The sequence below is a fragment of the Condylura cristata genome, unplaced genomic scaffold, assembly GCF_000260355.1.
Source record: "Condylura cristata isolate star-nosed mole 26May11 unplaced genomic scaffold, ConCri1.0 scaffold00016, whole genome shotgun sequence".
Lineage (NCBI taxonomy): Eukaryota > Metazoa > Chordata > Mammalia > Eulipotyphla > Talpidae > Condylura > Condylura cristata.
In genome coordinates this window covers 2,385,716-2,406,427 of record NW_004567117.1, presented here as the reverse complement: position 1 = coordinate 2,406,427, position 20,712 = coordinate 2,385,716, and the positions used below count along the sequence as shown (strand labels likewise).

Genomic DNA, 20,712 nt, shown 5'->3' with positions numbered 1-20,712 from the left:
GAGCTATCAATGCACTCAATCACAAAATAAGCCATACCAAAAAATAATCACATGCCATTTGAGTCCATTTATATTAAAATCAAGAAAACTCCAACTAAGTATAATGACAAAGGATAGCATAGTGAATATTGGGTCACAGGAAGGAGCAGAAGGGATGGCTACAAAGGACATGAGGAAGCTTTCAGAGTGCTCGCTGTGCTCATTATCTAAAGCATCTGGGTTGTCTCTAAAGAATATATATAACAAAACTTTTCAAATTGTTCACTTAAAATATGTGTTATTAGTATATGTCATTCATATATCAATAAAGCTTTTTTTTCTTATTAAATTTGCCCTGCTCAGTGAGACATTTTCTGACTCAGACCCTCTCAATATGCTCCTCCAACCCCACAGATTCCCCTACTTACTTTGTCCCCTCCTTACTTTATCACCACAGATTTTCCCACTTTTCAATAGAGTATTAGTTCGACTTATTTACTTTTGCTTATACATAGTTTCCTCCCACCCACCCCATAAACCTTGAGCTTCTATAGTAAGGAGTTGTTCTCTATTTTCCTTAGTGTTGTGTTCCTAGAAACTAGAAAAGAACCTGAATGAATGATTGGATGGATGAATGAGAAATTTTTTGTCCCTCTGGCCTCCCATGAGCTCTCATGAGTTCTCTTTTCTTAACATGAGATAGACTTTGTACCTAAAAATTCTCAAATGACAGGAGGAAGTCATGACATAGGTGTCTTCTTCATGGTTCTCTATTAATTATGCCAGTCACTCAGCCATTCTTGGTTTCAATTTCCTCATTTACAAAAAAAAAAAGAAAGAAATTTATGCCAGATGATCTCTAGCATTGAAATATTTGCTATTTATAATGCAATGTATTTGTCTCAAAAAATAAGTTGTTGGTCAATAAAAATTGGGTTGACATGGTTTTTATACACACACACACACTATAGAACTAAGCAAAAACTTTATAAGTTATGTAGCTTTATATTAACTTATTTGAAAAAAAAAATCTATGTCAAAAATTAAAGAGAACAAGGACCCTCCCTGGTGGCACAATGGGTTAAAGTGCAGCACTGTGGAGCTCTCTGCAGTCACTGCAGCACAAGTTCAATCCCTGGCCAAGGAGATGACCCACATGGTGTGGCAGACCTCTCTTGACCTGCCCACGGCTCCCCTCAGCATTATATGTCATTCAATCTGCCTGTTCTACTCCTCACTCTGTTTCTGGTGAATCCTCCCACATCTCTGGTCGGTACCTCCATTCTCTTGTGCATAAACAAAAAAATAAATCTTTAAAAAAATTAAAGAGAACACTATGCATGAGATGATCCAATATAGCAAAGGAGCATAATAAACTCTGTGTGTTCAGATGTAAGTGGTTAGAGAGAGACCTGCAGACTGGTGGGATATTTAGTGACTGCTAGCTATGAATTTTTTAGGGTCAGAAGGAGGAAAATAAGGATTTCACTTCTTAATTCATACACTTCAACATTAGAAAAGTGAGACATTATTAAAAATCCATTTTATTACTTCTTGTGTTTTCCAGAGTTTTGCTATTAAAATATTTTTAAGTAGAAATAAAACATTTTGTTTGTGATCTCAAATCTCTAGATCTACTAAGAAGATCTTTCTTACCAGACTTCAGAATGCAAGGCTCTACTTACCCTTTTTCTGGGCCTGTATAACATAACAAGATAAAGAAGTGGACTGGGCAATGGAATGACCAGAGACTTACGACTCTGGGTCCAAACCTGAGCCAGGCTGTGGAAGCAGAAACAGCCTGAATGCATATCATGGCAAGGCCATCAAGGTATAGTTTTCTTTTATCAGTTTTCCTTTTGCAAGAAAGGAGCCAAACTTGTAAAATTCAGTATATCACATTGCCTTCAAAATACTGCCATGTAATTTCCCTAACACATTGTTAAAAACAAAGCACTCTCCCAATCCTTATTATATTTCAGTCAGCAGTTGGGGCGGATTTCATTCCAAAAAAAGAATAAGTTTTGGAAATGACCAAACCCAAGTTTTTCACAGTTACATTTGGTTTCACTTAGATAATTCCTGGCATGGTGCATCCTCCCTTACTAGCTGACCATTTTTGTCTACAGGAAATGAGAAGAGAATGTATCATATTCCTATCATCCATACAGGTCCACCATGAAAGATGTATTGCCACAAAACTCCCTTTTGTCACAAATAGGATTGTTCTAGACCAAGTTATGTGACTATCAGAGCAGCTCCTCAATTCTGAGGTCACCACACTCCTTTCCTGTCCATGAGTGTTAAGTTTCAAGTTCCCATAATACAACTTCCACCTGATAAAAACAGCACATCCAGGAAGTAGGGACCCCACAGTTTTGCTCTGAAACTGAGAGAAGGTGGGCTCCACAAAAAAAAAAAAAATGCAAGCAGGATAGTGTGTATCAAGTGGGGTTGCTGCAGGCCTTACACCTCATTTTGAACTGAGTAGAGACAAAGAGAGATACACCATCAAGGTGACCTGCAGGCAGTGGGAAAGTACAGTTCTTGTGCCATATTTGGAAGCCAGGGACCCCATGACCACTTTCTGTAACTGGGTAAGTACAGAGAGAGGGGATGTTCAGGGACAGTGCCCATCAGCATATCCACAACATCACTACCCTTGTGGAATCGGGAGTAACAGTGCTGGACTTAATCTAGGCACCAGTTCCCAACATTCCAGAAGAAGAACCTCAAATAGATGCCTAATAGTAGCAGTGCCACTGTGTCCCAGTGCATAGAATAGATTAGAAAACAAACAACAAAAAGAAGGAAAAATATAAATAACCAAGCAAACTCTCAGGGGAAGAAACAACACAAGACCAGAAAATCACAACTAAAACTTACAAACAATGACATAGAAGAACTTCTCTACCCTGCCAGATAAAGAATTTAAAATCATCATGATTAGAAAACCTAAGGCTACAAAAAGGAAAAGAATAAAGTGAGATATGTAATAAATAAAATGAAGAATTAAATTGTGTCCTTAAAGAAGGAATGAAAGAAACATAGGACATTAAAATATTAATGGAGAAGCTAAAGAATTCTGGGAAAGGCAACAAAAACAGAGTCGATGCAAGAACAAATCAGTTCTCTCTAAGATATAGAGATAAAAATAAAAGAGATCTGAATAGGAAAAGGAATAAAGAAACATTTTGAGAAATAGCTGACATCATGAGAAAAAGAAATAAAAGCATTACAGGAATCTCAGAATGTGAGTAGAGAGATCAAGGAACCAACAAGGAAATATTTGAAGCGAACTTCCCAAGCATGAAGAGATGAAAATAGACATGCAAGAAACAAGAACACCAAATTACCACAATGAAAGAAAAACTATAAGATACACAACAGTAATGCTTCCAAGAGACCAAAACAAGGAAAAAACAGTGAGGCTAACAAGGGGGAAGAAACAGATAACTTATAAAAGGAAAACCAACCAAGCTAACAGAATACTGTGAAGAAACACTACAGGCAAGAAGAGAATGAAGTGACAACTCAAAGTCAACAAACTCAAAGTCAACAAATGCCAACCCAGAATATTTTATCCTGCCAATGTATCAATACATTGTACAAAAATAATGATGTAAAATGCATATAATTTAAAAAATTAAAATAACTATAAATGTAAATGGACTAAACTCACAGAACCATTTCTAATTTTTTTTTTAATGGAAACTGCTGGAGAGCCTCTTTAGCCCAACTGTTGTCAACTTTTAATTGCCCTGCATGAAATTTGACTAACTCTTCTAGAAATAAGTAACAGATATATTTATTTCAGTTGCCCAAGTGCCATATTCTTATATTTTTACTTTTTTTCTAGGCATTTCTCTGGTACTTTGTCATTCACAGTGCTGTGCACACACACCTGCCATTTAATAAGACTACAAAATGGCATGATTTGTACAAAATTGCCTACATTTCAGCAGAAATCTTACATTCAATATCTCCTAACTTTCAGTAATATTTAGTTATTCAAGTACTGCTTTATTGGATGTACATAGTAATGTCATTCTTAATGAACCTTTAAGAATTCTTTACTGTACATCCATTTTTGGCTAATGTGTTTCCCCCCTCCCTGAAGCAAACCCAAAAGTACAAATCAGAATCTATATAACAAGTATATCAAATTCTTTTTTTAATGTTTCCTTCAATGTTCTTCCTTTAGTGGCCTATCCCATTTTCCAATGTGACACAGGAATTTTTGTTCTGATTTAAATCTCCCTGATCTTTCTTCGTGTACACCCTTTAATATATGCATTTTCTTTCTAAGAAAAACAAGTTGGGTGTCCATGATGGGAAGATCACATTAGGAAATCTTTGCTCTTGTTTGAAGGGACCTCACAGATAACTGGAGAATAATTGGCTGTTCTTTGGAACACTGTTAATTATTCTGGTTTCTTAAAGGAAATGTTCTGGCAGAAAAAGACACACATGTCATTATACATGGTACATTCAACAACAATCTGTGGTTGGTCGCTGTTTGGGGCAGTGTTATTTGGGTGGGGTGCTTGAAGACCACCTTTTAAGTAGAGCCTAGCAAGTACATTTCTTCTCAGTTGACTTTTCCCCACCCAGCTTTCCAGAATTTTCTCCACTGGCAGTGTTGGGGGCTTATGTCTTCTCTACACACTGTTCCATTCACTACATTATTAAGTCCAGAGGGGTTTCCACAGCTTTCTCTACATTCTGGCCAGTGGCTGCATTTGTTTCACAATACAGAATGCCTATTTGTCAGCCAGGTCTTGGGCTTGCCTTTCATTGACTTCCCTCTGGTTGGGCAGGTCTGTCTTGTTGCCAGTTAGTACAATATCTGGATTTTCACAAAACGCATCTGCTTGCAGTTGGCTCATCCAGGTTCTGACATTTAAGAAGTTCTGTTGACTGGTCAAGTCAACAATTACAAAGAAACCCACCGCGCCTCTCAAAAGTGCGGTGGTGAGGCTCCGGAGCGCTCTTGTCCTGCAGTATCCTGAAGCCGAAGATATACTTCAAATGCTTTCCCTGAAGTCACATTGGGTCCCTGTGTATTATAAGCCACATGTTTTCCCCAAAAGTCTACTCCTACTGTTGTGATGAATTTGGGTCTGAATTTATTGTCTATGTATTAATAAAGAAATGTCATCTTCCCCATCCAGAATCTCCAAGAGCCAGGAGTTTGATCAGATAATCATAGACCCCATCAGTCATAGTGATGGTCTTGGTGGGGGAGCCTGGGAGATTTCCTTTTGGGAGAGGGCTGGGAGTCAGGTTTCAGAGGTTTCCTTCCCATTTCCCAAGCTCTCGAGCTCTAGGGCTTCCACACCAGACACCACACAGGATCTGCCTGACAGGGCCACTGTCAGGGGACAGCGCCTTAGTTTCCAACCTATGGCACTGGCGCTCCAACCAGGTCCCAGCCCAGCCCCTGAGGACAGCACGTGGCAGACTCTTAGCGCACCCCTGAAGCCGCTGCAACTCTGGATCTGGAAGGTTGGGGTGAACCATAGGAATTTTGATGAAAGCTATCTGATATTTTACAGCCGGAGGTTTGTTGCACTGATGTTATAGTGGAATACACATGCGTTTGGTGAATTCCTGGCATATACTTAGAGGAGGCAGTTCTTGTGATTGTCCATAATGAATAGTTTGGAAGTTATTTCATGATATTGAAACTGCAAATGTGGCGAATGTCAGTTTGTGGCTCCTCACCCATGTGTTCATAATTGCAAGACACAACTCAAATTCAAGGTGGAACAAAAACGAAGTTTGTTTATAGGGAGAAATTGGGAGTAATTAAGAAAAAAGACAGGGTTTCTAAGACCACAAGTCATCATCTGTCCTACCCAAGATAGTGTCTATAATTCCCAAAAAACTGTTTATGAATAATGGCATTGTCTGCCCAATGAGTGCCCAGAGCTGGTGCAAAATGATAAATGATGGACCAGGATATAACTCATGGTGGCAACTGGAGGTAGTCACAGGAAGCATTACTGAGGCAGCACACAACAGCCTGCAGTGCAGTCTTGAGTCTGGACTGGGCAGCGCTGGATGCAACAGTAACAGGAAACATCTCTAGAGGTGGCACAGACACAGACCAGCAGTGCCAGTCAGAGTGTGGTGTGGAGGAACAGGCAGCTCTTATGTGTCAAGCACCAGCCAGAGGCAGGCAAGTCTTAGAGACTCTGCACAAGCCAGTGACACCAGTCAGGAGATAGTGCTGGTCTGCCAGAGGCAGGACAGATGTACAGATTGTGGCTTTCAGTACACAGACTGCAAACCTAAAAAGTGCATTTTCAAAACTAGCACTGGTTTTAAAACCCACTCCCCATGCATGGCACATGAAATCTGACCTGCGCCAGGCCTGCCAGCTCTGCTGTACTACCATGGAGCTCCTCTTACAGTTCCCCACTCTCAATTCTTGTCACAATTTCTATGGTGATGAAAATCAGATGTCTGGATTCTGGGCTGCGATCACAGGATTCAGTGTGAACACAGCCTGCTGGAGTGGCCATACTTGGTGGAGGCCTGAATTCAGAGTAGCAATAGGTCACAGCCCTTGGTGCAGGCAGCCCTTGGGAGAAACCCTCTCCCAAGAGGTGCATGTATCGCCTCTAGATCAGATCAGAGTCATCCAAGACACTAACAAGCACTCAGAGCACCCTCTGTGGTCCTGAGACCTCAGCACAAGTCTGCTGCCTGCAGCCTCCCGCAGCACAAACAGGAGACACCGCTATGCCCAAGCATCGCCAGCTCCCCTTGCTCCACAGTCACAGATGCACCTTTTGGATGAGCACTCTTCGCCATTGTTCAGGTTGTTGTCACTGTCTGGGGTCTTGGGGTACCATGGGGTTTCTAATACGTGAACCAATTTTAAGCTCATCATTCCTAACTTCAACATCTAAAATTATTAGACACAAAAGGAAAAGCACACAATCATACAATTTATGTGCCCCTTGGTTTTCAACAGAATTCTTTCATGCAAAATCAAACTCAAATTTCTAAAACTGGGAGACATTGACAGCCGAGGTTCACATCATCAGACTGGTGTTCCCCAAGTTGCAGGAAGGCCTTTTGTTGTGGCCTTCCCATGGTAACCCCAGGGAGCCATACAATTGTTTTGCTTTGTTGTTTACTAACATGAACTAACTTAGAATTTAATACTCAATGTGTTGGGCCTCCCTGGTGGCTCAGGGGTTAAAATGTCCACACTATCAAGCTATCAGCAGCCACTGCAGCATGAGCTTGATCCCTAGGCAGGGAGGAGACCCACATGGTGTGGCAGACCTCTCCTGTCTCATCTGCTGCTCCTCTCAGCAGTGTATTTCAGTACAGCTGTCTGCTCTGCTTCCCACTCTGTCCTCTGTGCATCCTCTCACCACCACCACCACCACCACCATCCCCCATATCTCTAGCCTACATCCCAGTTCTTGTATGCATAAATAAATACATAAATAGATGTTAATATAATTTTTAAAAACTGAATAGGTCACTCCAGGGTCTACCAAAAAGTACTGAAGAGAACACATACCCTGGAGGCAAGGCCTGAATTCTAAGTCTCAGCCACATTTTATCAATAAGGTGACAAGATTGTATATAATAATGCCTTCTTCTTTCTCTAAAATCATGTCACATCTGCTTATATTTTTCAGTGGCAGTGGAAATGCCCCTATCTCATACAGTGTTTCCTGAATCAATATTACATAAATGTTAGAGTTTCAGCAACCTGGGAAAATCATAAGCACCATAAATCAAGGTGCACTATTAAGTGATAATAAATGATAATTTAAAAAGAGACACCTCTGAGCCAGCTTATCCACTTCAAGTAACCATCAGGACTCCAGGGGGATCTGAGCAACCCCAAAGCAGCTATGAGCCCCTGAAAGCCCAAACCTGGTGGACTGCAACTATTCTTTTAAGGAAGAAACAAATGAAATTGGTTCTAAGCACTGTGCTCTCCACTCTGAAGGAACAAAATGCTTGAAATAAATGCCTGAAAGAACTTTGGACTCCGTCAAAGGACAAACAAGATGTCGCAGAGTGAACTAAATACATCAGAGCTCAAGGTGACAGGACTTAAGATGGGCAAGCTGAGCATGGAAAAGCCTGGGAGACTAAAGCATTTCACAACAGGGGGGAAATATGGTCATGTGACCAGCACAGGTGTGGACACATCCTTGAGGCTGGGGAGAAACCAACCTGGCTGACCTCAGGGACACTGAGGACCTGTGAGGACTAAGGTCTCTAGGAAGGATGGTGCTGGGTGTTAGGAACATCGGTGGTAAACAATTTGTTTTGTTGTAAGTTGGAGTATATGCTGTAAAGAACTTATTTTAATATAAGAGGGAACTTGATGTAAAAAAGTAACAGCTGTGGGGCACTCAGTTGCAAAGACTGATAAGGCCACAGCCTTATCAGAAAGAGCACCAAAATGGAGCTGGAATAGTGAAATAAACCATAAAAAAAGAGAGAGAAATACCGTATGGTTTCACTCATAGCAGGAGTGTAAGGGATCAGAAAATATATATATACACTAATGCATAAATATAGTGATTGTAATAAAGTAAAAATGAACATCTACTAACAACTATAAAGCAGCGACATTCTACAGGGGAGGAAATGGGAACAGGATAAAAACTAGGGTGGGAACAGCACATGGGACTATGGCGATGGCACACAGGTGAAGTGGGAAGTCCATGGGGATTACAACTAAGAAGAAAAATGTACAAAATGGCCCTCCCTGGTGGCGCAGCAGCACTAAAAACCTAAAGCCACTTCCGCATGAGTTCGATCCCCGCCTGCCCCGGAGGTGACCACATGGTGTGGCAGACCTCTCCTGACCCGCCCGCTGCTCTCCTCAGCAGTGTACTTCATCCATCTGCCTGTTCTGCTCCCACTCTGTCTCTGGTGAAGCCTCTCACTGCCCCTGAACCTCTGGCCTGTACCCCAGTTCTGTATGTACAAATAAATCTTAAAAAAGAAAAAAGAAAAAGAAAATGATGTGTATATATATATATATGTACACACACACACACACACACACACGTATATACATAAACTTTAAAAATAATAATAAAAGAAAACTGAGCACTCCATAAAAAAAAAAAAACCAGCAATCAGAGTACCTTCAGTCCGGCTGTCACCACACACCAGTCAGCCGCTAGCCCCACTGCTCTCCAACCATATCCTCACCCTCTCACCACAGAGGACCCTCTCAGACCACTGGACTCCTTGGGACACCGACGACCTGCCTGCAGGTTGGCTCGGAGGACACCCTGCAGCAGGGCATCCTTCTCATGTTGAGTACTCCCGATGGACAGCAAAAGCCTCCTGGTCCTAGCACAGCTCCTGTCAGCTCTGGTGGCCTCTGTGGCTAAGAGAACTGACACATTGGGCATTACAAAGCATTCTGGGGGACTTAGGGTGGCCTTCCCCAGCATGTTGAGTTTGAGTTCAACATAATAAAATCCTATTTGGGAACCAGCACTGCCTCAGTGCCATCTGTATGCTCCTGACACTGGGTATGGAGAACTCTGGAAATCCCCTCTGAGTCATGGGATAGTTAGCAGTTGACCTACATTGGCTGCAAGGAGAAAATTTTCAAGATGTAGGATTGAGTGAAAAGCATAAAATATAAAGCACTGACTGCAAACCACATGATGATTTTTTGACAAATGATAGAGGCCTGTGTGTTGCACATCCAGGGGAAAGTCTACGGCTAAGCGGCAAAGTGTTCATTGTGGTTGGCTGCCTCCAGAGGAAGGGCGATGAGATTCTGGGCTGAGGGCAAGATTTTTCTTTTTCCTGTGTGCATTTTTTAACTGCTTGAAGGAAAGGGAAAGAAAAATGGAGAAAAGTTATGAAGGAGGAAGATGTGGGAGGAGAAAAATGGACAAAGATGTCAAACCCATTGTTTTTGAAAAACTGTTTTACCCCCAACAGGGAAAGATCAAATGGCAGAGTGCAGCAGGTACAGGAGTTTATTATAACAGTGGGCCCAAAAAGGAGTGCTCTTCTGGAAAGATCTGGGCCCCTGAGCACACACAAAGATCTTCTTTTATACTCAGTCATGTCAACATTTGTTACATAGGTAGATTTGACAGATTTACACTGGTTCATAGTGGTAGACAAGGTCATTCAGAGGGATGATGAGCAAAAGGGGAGTTAGAGGAGGGTCTGTGAAATGGGAGGGGAAGGAGCCAGCAGATTAGAGATGCTGGTTTATCCTGCCATTTGACTCTTTTGGAATGTGGCCCTGTTAAGATAGAGATGAGTCATAAATCCCTCAGACAAGAGGGGAATTTACAAATGATAAGAAAGTAAACTTGTTAATTTTGTCAGGTGGGAGTGTTTGACTGATGGGGCCTTTTTAATACACCCCTGTTTCATTGCTTTTCCCCTTCACTATTCACTGGAAATGTTGAAGATTGGAGAATCAAATAATCAAAAAGCTCTAGCCATGTACTAAAAAGTGTGGAAAGTAGGCAAAAGAAAGCAAAATTTTGGATTAAGTAAGTAGGGGAATTTAAAAAAGAAATACTACTATTTTAATATAGAAGCAAAGACCATGGCCTTAATTACTGGTTGCTCATAGAAACTGTAACGTCAAAAACAAATGGTTCCCCCAAAAAAGGAAGAAACAATATTAATGTTAGCAAAAAAAAAAAAAAAAAAGTTGCCTTTCAGCTTAAAGGTCACATTTAGAATTCAAAAGGGAAAAATTAAGATTATGGAAAAGGCAGAGTTTACCTCTTGAAATAAAAGGTATGCACATACAAGTTATTCAGTATTCCAACAGCAATTACTACTCCCAAACACAATTTTCCACCTAGGCACCCCATCTTAGAAGGATTCACTCAACAGTAAGATGTAGAATGAGTCACAGATGGCCGCTGCCTCTCTGCCTTATCCCGGGCACACACCTCACATGCCCAGTGGGGCCAAGCCTGGAGCACAGGACCCTGTGATGTGTCCACACCTGAGTGTTCAAGGAGGCAAAACTTAATTTATTTACATGACTTAATCTACCAAGTAAATTATCCAAATGAGCCATTGGGTGTGTAATAAAGAGACCTTGGTGGCAAGACAGCACAAGAATTTCAAAACTGCTACAGAGTTGGGGGTTAGAGTAGAGTCCCCAACCCTTCATGAACCCAAAGACTCCCCTGACTCTGTGATAGTGATTATCTTCAAAACTAGGAGCCAGCTGAGAAAAGTATTTTCTTGTTCATAAAGGAGTATGTTTATGATTGATGACTGCAATTAATACAATGTTTTTCTTGACTGGTAAAACTGATCCCCAACTACTTCCCTGGACAGGAACTCATACGCTACACTGCTAGTTGTTCAGAGCTCTTTTCAGTCAATTATTGGCCTTAAATCAAAGTTATACACACACTACAGCAGAAAATATATTCTCCTTTCCTGCCTCATATTTACTTTCATTGGAAATAGAAGGCTGGATAAGAACTTGGTTATTGATGAGCGAAAAAAATTACAAAACTTTTTAGGAAAAGAAATCAATCATCTTTCTCATGGATCATTGCAGGCATATTCAAAGTGCAATCATTCACTCAGCAGACTTGAAGACCTTCTATGGATTCTGTATACCACAGACCTTAGGAATTCCTTGCTAAAGAAGTCTGGCTCTGGTCCCTAGGTACTCACTCCACTTGAGAAACAGGAATGGAAACACCTTATGATAACACACTGTGTCAAGGGATAGAACTCCAGAGCCTGGAACAGAGGAAGGGGTTCCTGTCTATCTAGGGGCACCAAGGGAGGTGTCTTCTGCTCTTCCTAAGTACTGGTTTGGTAAGGTAGGAGCTTTTTTTATAGAAAGAGAGAGGAAGGGCATTTCAGAACCAAAGGACAGCACATGCCAACTTATGGAGTTAAGGGCAGTATAAAAGTCCTGGAGTAGAAGGATTTGGATCTGCAAGCGGTTGCATTTTCTTCTGTAGACAATGAGGATCCCTGTCACACTTAAATTGGAATAGTGATCTTAAAATATTGGGATTTTTAAGCAAGTCTCTCTGACAACAATGCAGAGACTATATTAAGAGAAAGGGATCTTTTGCAGAAAAACAAACTCAGAAAAAATGAAATTTTTTGAGAGTTGTGCCAATAGAAATGGGGAAGGGAAAATAGACCCAAAGAGATATAGAGGAGATAAAGTAAATAAGACCAAATTCATTCATGACAATATTAGTCATTATGCATAAAAGGGAAAAGGTAGTTAAATTCTTTCACATATGTACTATGAGATATTACACAAAAATTTAAATCTTATTTTAAAAAACTAGTATGGGCCCTCCTTGGTGGTGCAGCAGGTTAAAGCACAGCACTAAGAAGCTAAAGCCACTCCAGCATGAGTTCAATCCCCATCCCCACCCTGGAAGTGACCCACATGGTGCAGCAGACCGCTGCTGACCTGCCCGCTGCTCCCCTCAGCAGTGTAGTTCTATATTCAGCCTGTGCTGCTCCCCACTCTGTCTCTGGTGGATCCTCTCACCACCCCTGCACCTCTGGCCTATACTCCAGTTATGTATGCATAAATAAATAAATCTTAAAAAAAACTATTATGATATGTTATTAAATTGTTTAATGCAGTGAAAAAATGTAGGCACACTATGATCACATTGTTATAAAAAGAAAATTGCAAACTTAATCAGAATTAAAAAAAACTGAAAGTATGGCCATTAAAATCTTGTGGATTATTATACTGGATTGTAGAATTGTAATTTTATTTTCATCTTTAAAATGTCCTGAATTTATGAGCTATTATTGTTTTCTAATAAAAGTAGTAGGTGATCTTTTAAAAGCCCAGAATCCTATTTATAGGATTCAGACGATCAAATATCACGACATTCAAACTATAAAATGCCTAAAGAAAAGGCAAAGCTTTAAAAGAATTTTTAAAAGTTTAATTCTGAAATTCTGATTCAATAAGACTTTTAGCAATTCTTCAAGAACAGTTTCTTCACAAACACCCTCCATCATTACAGAACCCATGTGAAAGGCATTATTAGCCCATTTTACAGAGGAGAAAACAATCTCATTAAAATTGCCAAGATCATATATATACTACAAAGTAGTTCTTTCACTACACACACTGATTCAAAATAACTTTTTTCAAAGATTTATGTATTTATGCATACAGAACTGGGGTACAGGCCAGAGGCCCAGGAGCGGTGAGAGGACTCACCAGAGACAGAGTGGGGAGCAGAACAGGCAGATCAACTGAAATACGCTGCTGAGGGGAGCAGTGGGCAGGTCAGGAGAGGTCTGCCACACCATGTGGGTCAGCTCCCTGGACAGGAATCAAATTTGTGTTGCAGTGGCTTCGAGAGCTTCATAATGTGGTGCTTTAACTCATTGCACCACCAGGGAGAGCCTCAAAATAGCTTTTATAAAATCTTGACATGAAAAGAATCCAGAAATGCAAGGTCCAAGTATGATTTTTAGATGTAATATGTTTTTATGTTTTTCTTCTCTTTATTAATATTTCCCAACTCATAATTCTAAAGACTGCATGCATCAACAGAAAATATCAGGTAAAAAACTTTGCCTCCATTACAAATTAATTATTAATACCTAAGAATACCCTATGTGGAAGAATAACTATATATATATATAGTTATTATATATATATATATATATATATATATATAAAATATATATATATATATATTTTATATATATATATATATTTTATATATATATTATATATATATATATTTTATATATATATATATATTTTATATATATATTATATATATATATATTTTATATATATATATATTTATATATATATATATAAAAAATACAATTGTATATATATATATATTGTGTGTGTGTGTGTGTGTGTATATATATATATATATATAGTACTATTTAAACTATTTCAAGGGTCTGATGGGTTCCTTCCTGGGGAACAGAGCTCAGGCAGTTCCCACATTGCTGAAGACTTGAGGACCATCACCTGCTCCCACTGCTGGCTGAGAGCATCCTCTAGTGGCATTTAATGAAAGCAAATTCAGTTCTCAACATGGGAGATAATACACCATTAAAAATATGAAAACTATGGAACTCTTTCCCCCAAATCTACAGTACTGAAAAAATGCACACACAATTTTACTGCCAATTTACAAATAAAGAAATCAATGAAAGAAAAAAATCCATAAACAAGTCCTTGGGGAATAAAACCTCTTCACCATAAGGTTGGGCAAGTAATCCAATGATTGACCAAAATAATAGTTTAAATGATACTTGATTTAAAGATGCGTGACAGTGTAACTGCTTGTGGAAATGAAAAAAAAAAAATCAAGTGGGCTAAAGTCACCTAGTATCTCAGTAGCAACAGCAGGTTTTCAGCAACAAAAAATGCCTTTCATTTTTGCAAATATCTTATTACCCTCCCAATAGTTTTTAAAACTACTTTACCATAGTCAAAATATTGCTTTTCTTTTCATAAGTTAAATTCAGTCTTACTTAACATGAAAATTATGTTTAATCTTCCATTTGTGAAACTGCTGTCTTCACAGTTTGCTATAATGTATTTATGTAAAGTTTAAATATAAGTTTTCACACTCCAACATGGCATAATAAAGAGGATGGAATCATCCTTTTTCCTTGAAAAAAAAAAAAAAAAAAAAACACTGATATGTGCTCCTAGAAAAGCACACACACTTGGAACCAGCTACACAGATATAGGACATCCACAAGGGGTTCAAGAACAAAGGTTGCTGGCTGCTGAGGGGAAAGAAGGCCAGGAGGAGGGAGAGGGCACACGTCAGGGCCAGGGGTTGATTTCCTAAATCAGGAAACTCAGGACTTCGGGGGGGGGGGGAGCCTGAAAAAGAGAATTGGCTTGGGCCCAATCCAGGGCAGAGGAACTCAGCAGACTCTGACCTGAGAAGATGGAAGGCCTGCCATGAGGTGGTGTGTCCACTGAGAGCTCCTGCCTGAAAGAAAGCAAAGAAAAGCCAGGTGAGCCAGGCTGGGCTCTATAAAAAGCTCTACACCAAAAAGAAGGGCTTCAGAGTTGAGCTCACAAATCCTCAAGGAAGGCAAACCAAGGCCATGTCAATTCCCCGGCCCTGCAGAAGATGATGGAAAGGCAGGGCAGCACAACCATTGGGTACCAAAGCACCACCTCTGAGCCAGTGAAAATCACCCCCAGGGTGTGAGCCTGGGGTCTGGATACTGGCCAATGTCTGGGAGGCTGTCGTTATGCAGACCAAGAAGCCCAGAAGAAAGGAACCATAGGGAGCTGTGGAGGAAAGTGAAGGCAGCCCAAACACAGAAGGCAGCTTGCTGTGCAACAAAGCAAGCAGCAGAGGTTACTAACCTCACTCCTCAAACCAAGGTCAAGTATTAAAGCCCTAGGTGCTTCCTTCCCCTCACACCAAGGTAAACTAAGAAGAGAACAAAGATAAATCCCCACCACCCTAACCACAAACACATGCATAAAATAGCATAAGACATGCCTAGGAAGCAAGGAACAGCTCAACACAAGATGGAAAAGCAAAATAAGAAAGACAGAAGCCTTAGGACAAGTATATAGGAGACAGAAATAGAACAACTATCTGATAATGGTGTCAAAACAATAAAATTTAAAATGTTAAATGAAATACTGGAAAGCCATTCAAAGACAGAAGGGTAGACGCAGGAACTCAAGAGATCCAGGAAAAAAGAGAGTTCTTCACTAAGGAGACGGAATGTATGAAAAGATGGCCACAAAAAGATGCTGAGTGGCAAGCAGGTAAACCGAGGCTGTGTTTTTTTTTGTTTTTTTTTTTTTTTAAAGATTTATTTATTTATTCATACAGAACTGGGGTACAGGCCAGAGGCTCAGGGGCGGTGAGAGGCTTCACCAGAGACAGAGTGGGGAGCAGAACAGGCAGATCAACGAAGTACACTGCTGAGGGAAGCAGCGGGCGGGCCAGGAGAGGTCTGGCTCGCCATGTGGACTCCTCCGGGGCAGGCGGGGATCAAACTCATGCGGAAGTGGCTTCAGATTCTCAGTGCTGCGCTTTAACCCGCTGCGCCACCAGGGAGGGCCCACCGAGGCTGTGTTTTAAATAGAATCAAAATAGCAGAAGAAAGAATTTCAGATGTAGAAGACCCAAATTGCATTTTCTATAGTGCCACCACTTCCAGGAGGTCACCAAGGAGGTGGGCACCTGCGTCAAGAACATTGGCTACAACCCATCCATCACAGCCTCTGCCCCCACCTCCAGCTGGCATGGTGACAGCCTGCTGCAGCCTAGTTCTATTCCACTCCACTCAAGGGCTGGAAGGTAGAGAGGAAGCAGCGCTAGCCCACCGTGTGATCCTGCTCAAGGCTCTGGTCTCCATCCCCTGTTCACCCCCTGTCAACAAGCCCTTGAAGCTGCCCCTGCAAGAGGTACACAAGATTGGCAGCAAGGCAGGCTTATAAACTGTTTGTAAAACAAAGTGGCCGAGAGCTGAGTGGAAACTGGTGACCTCTGCCCCCACCAGTCTCACCACAGAGCTCAAGCCTGTGGAGATGTGCCGCAAAGCCTTGGCCAAGAACATGCTCAGTGGCATCATGGGCATCAACATGAAGAAAGCATCTGTGAAGGACACCTAGCATGGGAACATGGCTGGAGGTAGCAAGAATGACCTCCCCATGGGAAGCTTTAGGTCCAGGCATCTGGCCTGAATTACCCAAGGCAGGATCCAGGCCAGCTGTACTCTGGTGCTGGGCTGCTACCCACCTACAAGTTTGGCCTGGAAGTTAGTTGAACTCCAGTAGAAGATTTACCCTGGGGCAAGAAGGTGCAGGACAGCCCCAAGTCACTGCTGCCATTGTGCAGCTTGTCCCAGCAAGCCCATGCTGTTTTTGCCCTAAGGGAGGGGAAACAAACAGTGGCCATTGATGTCATCAAGGGGGTGGATGAATTGTCCGGTACCAACAGTAAGGTCATCACATCCATAGTGAAGACCAGCAAGAAATGAGGGGGCCCTGGCAGAACTCATCAGTTTCCACCATAAAGATGGATATCCTGGGTACTAGGATATGTGAAAAAGTCTAACAAGCAAAAAAAAAAAATTATAGTAATAATACACACTTAGAAGAAGAGAGATCATCAAGACAAGGAAAAAAATAGGAAGCTCTACAGAACGTGTCAGATTCGATTACCAGAAAAAAATTCTGAATAGAGAGGAAGAAAAAGAAATAGGACTAGAAAATCTATTCCAAAAAAGAATAAATGGGATCTAAATCTATAGAATGAATTAAATGAAGTCTAGCAAGCAGAGAACACACCTAAATTTTTAGTTGCAAAAAGACACATCATTTTTAAGTTATCACAACTATCAAAAATCAAAAATAAAGAGAAAATTTTTCAAGCAGTAAGGCAAAAAATAATAACTTATAAGAACTCCTAAATTAGAATTTCACCCCAGATGCTCTCTGCACAAGAAGAGAGTGAAAGAAAATGTTCACAGTTTTAAAAGACAAAAACCAGCCTCCCTGGTGGCCTAGGGCTTGGGGCTCAGCACTATCACTGCACAGACCCACTGTGACAGCCTGAGTTCTACCCCCAGCCAGCGAGCTGATCGACATGGTGCAGCAGACCTCTCCCATCTCACCTGCTGCTCTCCTCAGCAGTGTATTTCAGCAGATCCACCTGTTATGCTACCCACATTTTGTCCTTGGTGAATCCTCTCACCTCCCATACGTCTACACCCCAGTTCTTCTACACAAAAATAAATTTTCAAAAAATTAAGAAATAATAAAATAATAGAAAAAAACTGTCAGCCAAAAAGTCACTACCCTGCAAAATTATCAATTGAGTATGAAGAGGTGATCATGGTTTTCTCAGATAAATAGAAGCTAATAAAGTCTGCCACCACCTGAACCACATTCAAGTAACACTGAAAGTTTTTTTTTTTCCACAAGAAAAGAAAAACTGATGTACTAACTCCTTAGTGAAATGACAAGCATAATATAACACCAGTACCAAGAGCAAAAATACCAAATAATAAGGGAGAGGAAGAAATGAGTAGAAACAGAATAGTTAAATGTTGGAGAGCAGATACCAGCTCATAAAGGGCCCAAACACTAGAATTAAAGTTAAACCACCTTTGTAACCACCAACCAATAGAGAATAGAAATCCACAGACAAAGAAGCAAAGAAAGTCTTAGAAATACTATGGAAGTCCTCCAGAAAGAGCAAAGAGAAACAAAAGGAAAAAGAAAAAAATCAAAACCAAAATAACTAAAAATAAACAGTTCATATCAACAATCACCTTCAATGTGAATGGTCTGAATTTACCAATAGGAAGATATAGGTTAATAACGTGGGAGAAAAAAATCTAGCCATCAGTATTGTGCTTATAAGAGCTCCATTTAAAATAGAAAGATAGAAATAAAATAAAAATAATAGGCTGGAATAAAGTCAGTCATACGAATAACTGAGAAAGTAAATCATAACCTGCTATTCTTAAACTCAATAAGCAAGACTTTCAACCAAAAAAAAAAAGGAGTCAGGGACAAAGATGGACACCATATAATGATCAAAGAAACAGCTCATCAAGAAAACATAATGCTTTTTAATATAATAATAAGCACCTAGCTATATAAAGCAAATATTAATAGACCTAAAAACAATATGTCAGCAAAAATACAATTGTTTTCAGGAATTTTGAAACACCACTGACACAAAGAGATACATAATCCAGACAGAAAATTTGAAAAGAAATAAAGGTCTTACTTGAAGTGTTAGATTAGATGGATTTATGGAACATTAACAGAGTTTTCTTCCCTAAAATCAGTGAAAATGCTTTTCTCCAATACACATGGAATCTTTTCAAGAATAAATCATATGTTAGGATATAAAATAACTCTCAGAAAATATACAAAAATAGAAATCATATCAAGCATTTTCACAGACACAATACCATAACCTAGAAACTTGGCATAAACAGAATCCTGGGTGGGGAGGGGGTGGTGGAAACAAACAAAAATAGAGATTACAGAATATTTTTGAGCAAACTTTGAGTCAACAGAATCAAAAAAGAGATTAAAAAATATCTAGAGAATGGCCCTCCCTGGTGGCGCAGCGGGTTAAAGCACTGCACTGAGAATCTAAAGCCGCTTCTGCATGAGTTCGATTCCCGCCTGCCCCGGAGGTGACCACATGGCGTGGCAGACCTCTCCTGACCCGCCCGCTGCTCCCCTCAGCAGTGTACTTCGTCGATCTGCCTGTTCTGTACCCCACTCTGTCTGTGATGAATCCTCTCTCCCTCCACATCTTTGGCCTGTACCCCAGTTCTGTATGAATAAATAAATAAATAAATCTTTAAAAAAAAAAAATATCTAGAGACTAAAGCCAATGTAGGGACACCATTGGAGTCTTTAACATCAGTACTTTGTGAAAAGCTAATAACAAACAGACCCACATAAAATCCATTAGCAATGCTTACAAAGAAAAGGGAGAACACCCCAATTAATAGAATCAGAAGTGAGAGTGCTAAAATTACAAAAGTTATTGCCAAAATATGAAAGATCTTAAGAACCTATTATAAAAGTCTCTATGCAAAAAAATAGGACAGCCTAATGAATCTAATGACAAATTTTTAGATTTATATAATCTCCCAGTTTGAACGGGGATGAATTAAACAGCTTAAACATTCCAGTCATAAGTGCTGAAACAGAAACAGTAATTTAAAAAAACCTCCCAAAAAACAAATCCTAGGGCCAAATGTCTTCACCAGCGTGTTCTAGCAAATCTATGAAGTAAATCTGATACTTCTCTTATACGCATGATTTAAAAGTGTAAAAAAATGGTCCTCCCTGGTGGCGCAGCGGGTTAAAGCACAACACTAAGAAGCTAAAGCCACTTCAGCATGAGTTGGGTACCCGTCCAGGAAGTGACCCACATGGTGCAGCAGACCTCTCCTGACCTGCCCGCTGCTCCCCCTAGCAGTGTACTTTGTCAGTCTGCCTGTTCTGCTCCCTGTTCTGACTCTGGTGAATCCTCTCACCGCCCCTGCACCTCTGGCCTGTACCCCAGTCCTGTATGCATAAATAAATAAATCTTTTTTAAAAAATGTATACAGAACTGGGGTACAGGCCAGAGACTCAGGGGTGGTGAAAGACTTCACCAGAGACAGAGTGGGGAGCTGAACAGGCAGATCCACGAAGTACACTGCTGAGCGGAGCAGCAGGCGGGTCAGGAGAGGTCTGCCTCCCCACGTGAATCACCTCCCAGGCAGGGATTGAACTCATGCTGAAGTAGCTTTAGCTTCTTAGTGCTGTGCTTTAACCTGCTTGCCACCAGGGAGGCCCCTCAACACATTATTTTAAAAAAAAAAAAAAAAAGGAAAAGTATAGACCAATACCTTTGATAAGTGTAGATGCAAAAATTCTCAACAAAATCCTGGCAAGACGAATACAGCAACATTATCAAGAGAATCATTAGTCCTCCCTGACAGAGCAGCGGATTCAAGCACCGTACTGCAATCAAGCCAGCCACTTCAGTGTGAGTTCAATCCCCTGCCCCAGGTGATCCACATGGCGCAGCAGACCTCTCCTGACCCACCAGCTGCTCCTCTCAGCTGTGTATGTCCGTCAGCCTGTTTTGATCACTCTGTTTCTAGTGCTCACTCAGTGCTCCTGTACCGCAGTTCTGTAGCATATATAAATAATCTTATAAGGGGGGGAGGTATCATGAAGTAGGCTTC

At 40.7% G+C, this 20,712-nt stretch overlaps 1 pseudogene; it reads right to left on the bottom strand.

Moving 5' to 3' along the window:
* Window positions 1-4,629: 4,629 nt before the first annotated feature.
* Window positions 4,630-5,205, bottom strand: LOC101620706 (annotated as a pseudogene).
* Between the last annotated feature and the right edge of the window lie 15,507 nt (window positions 5,206-20,712).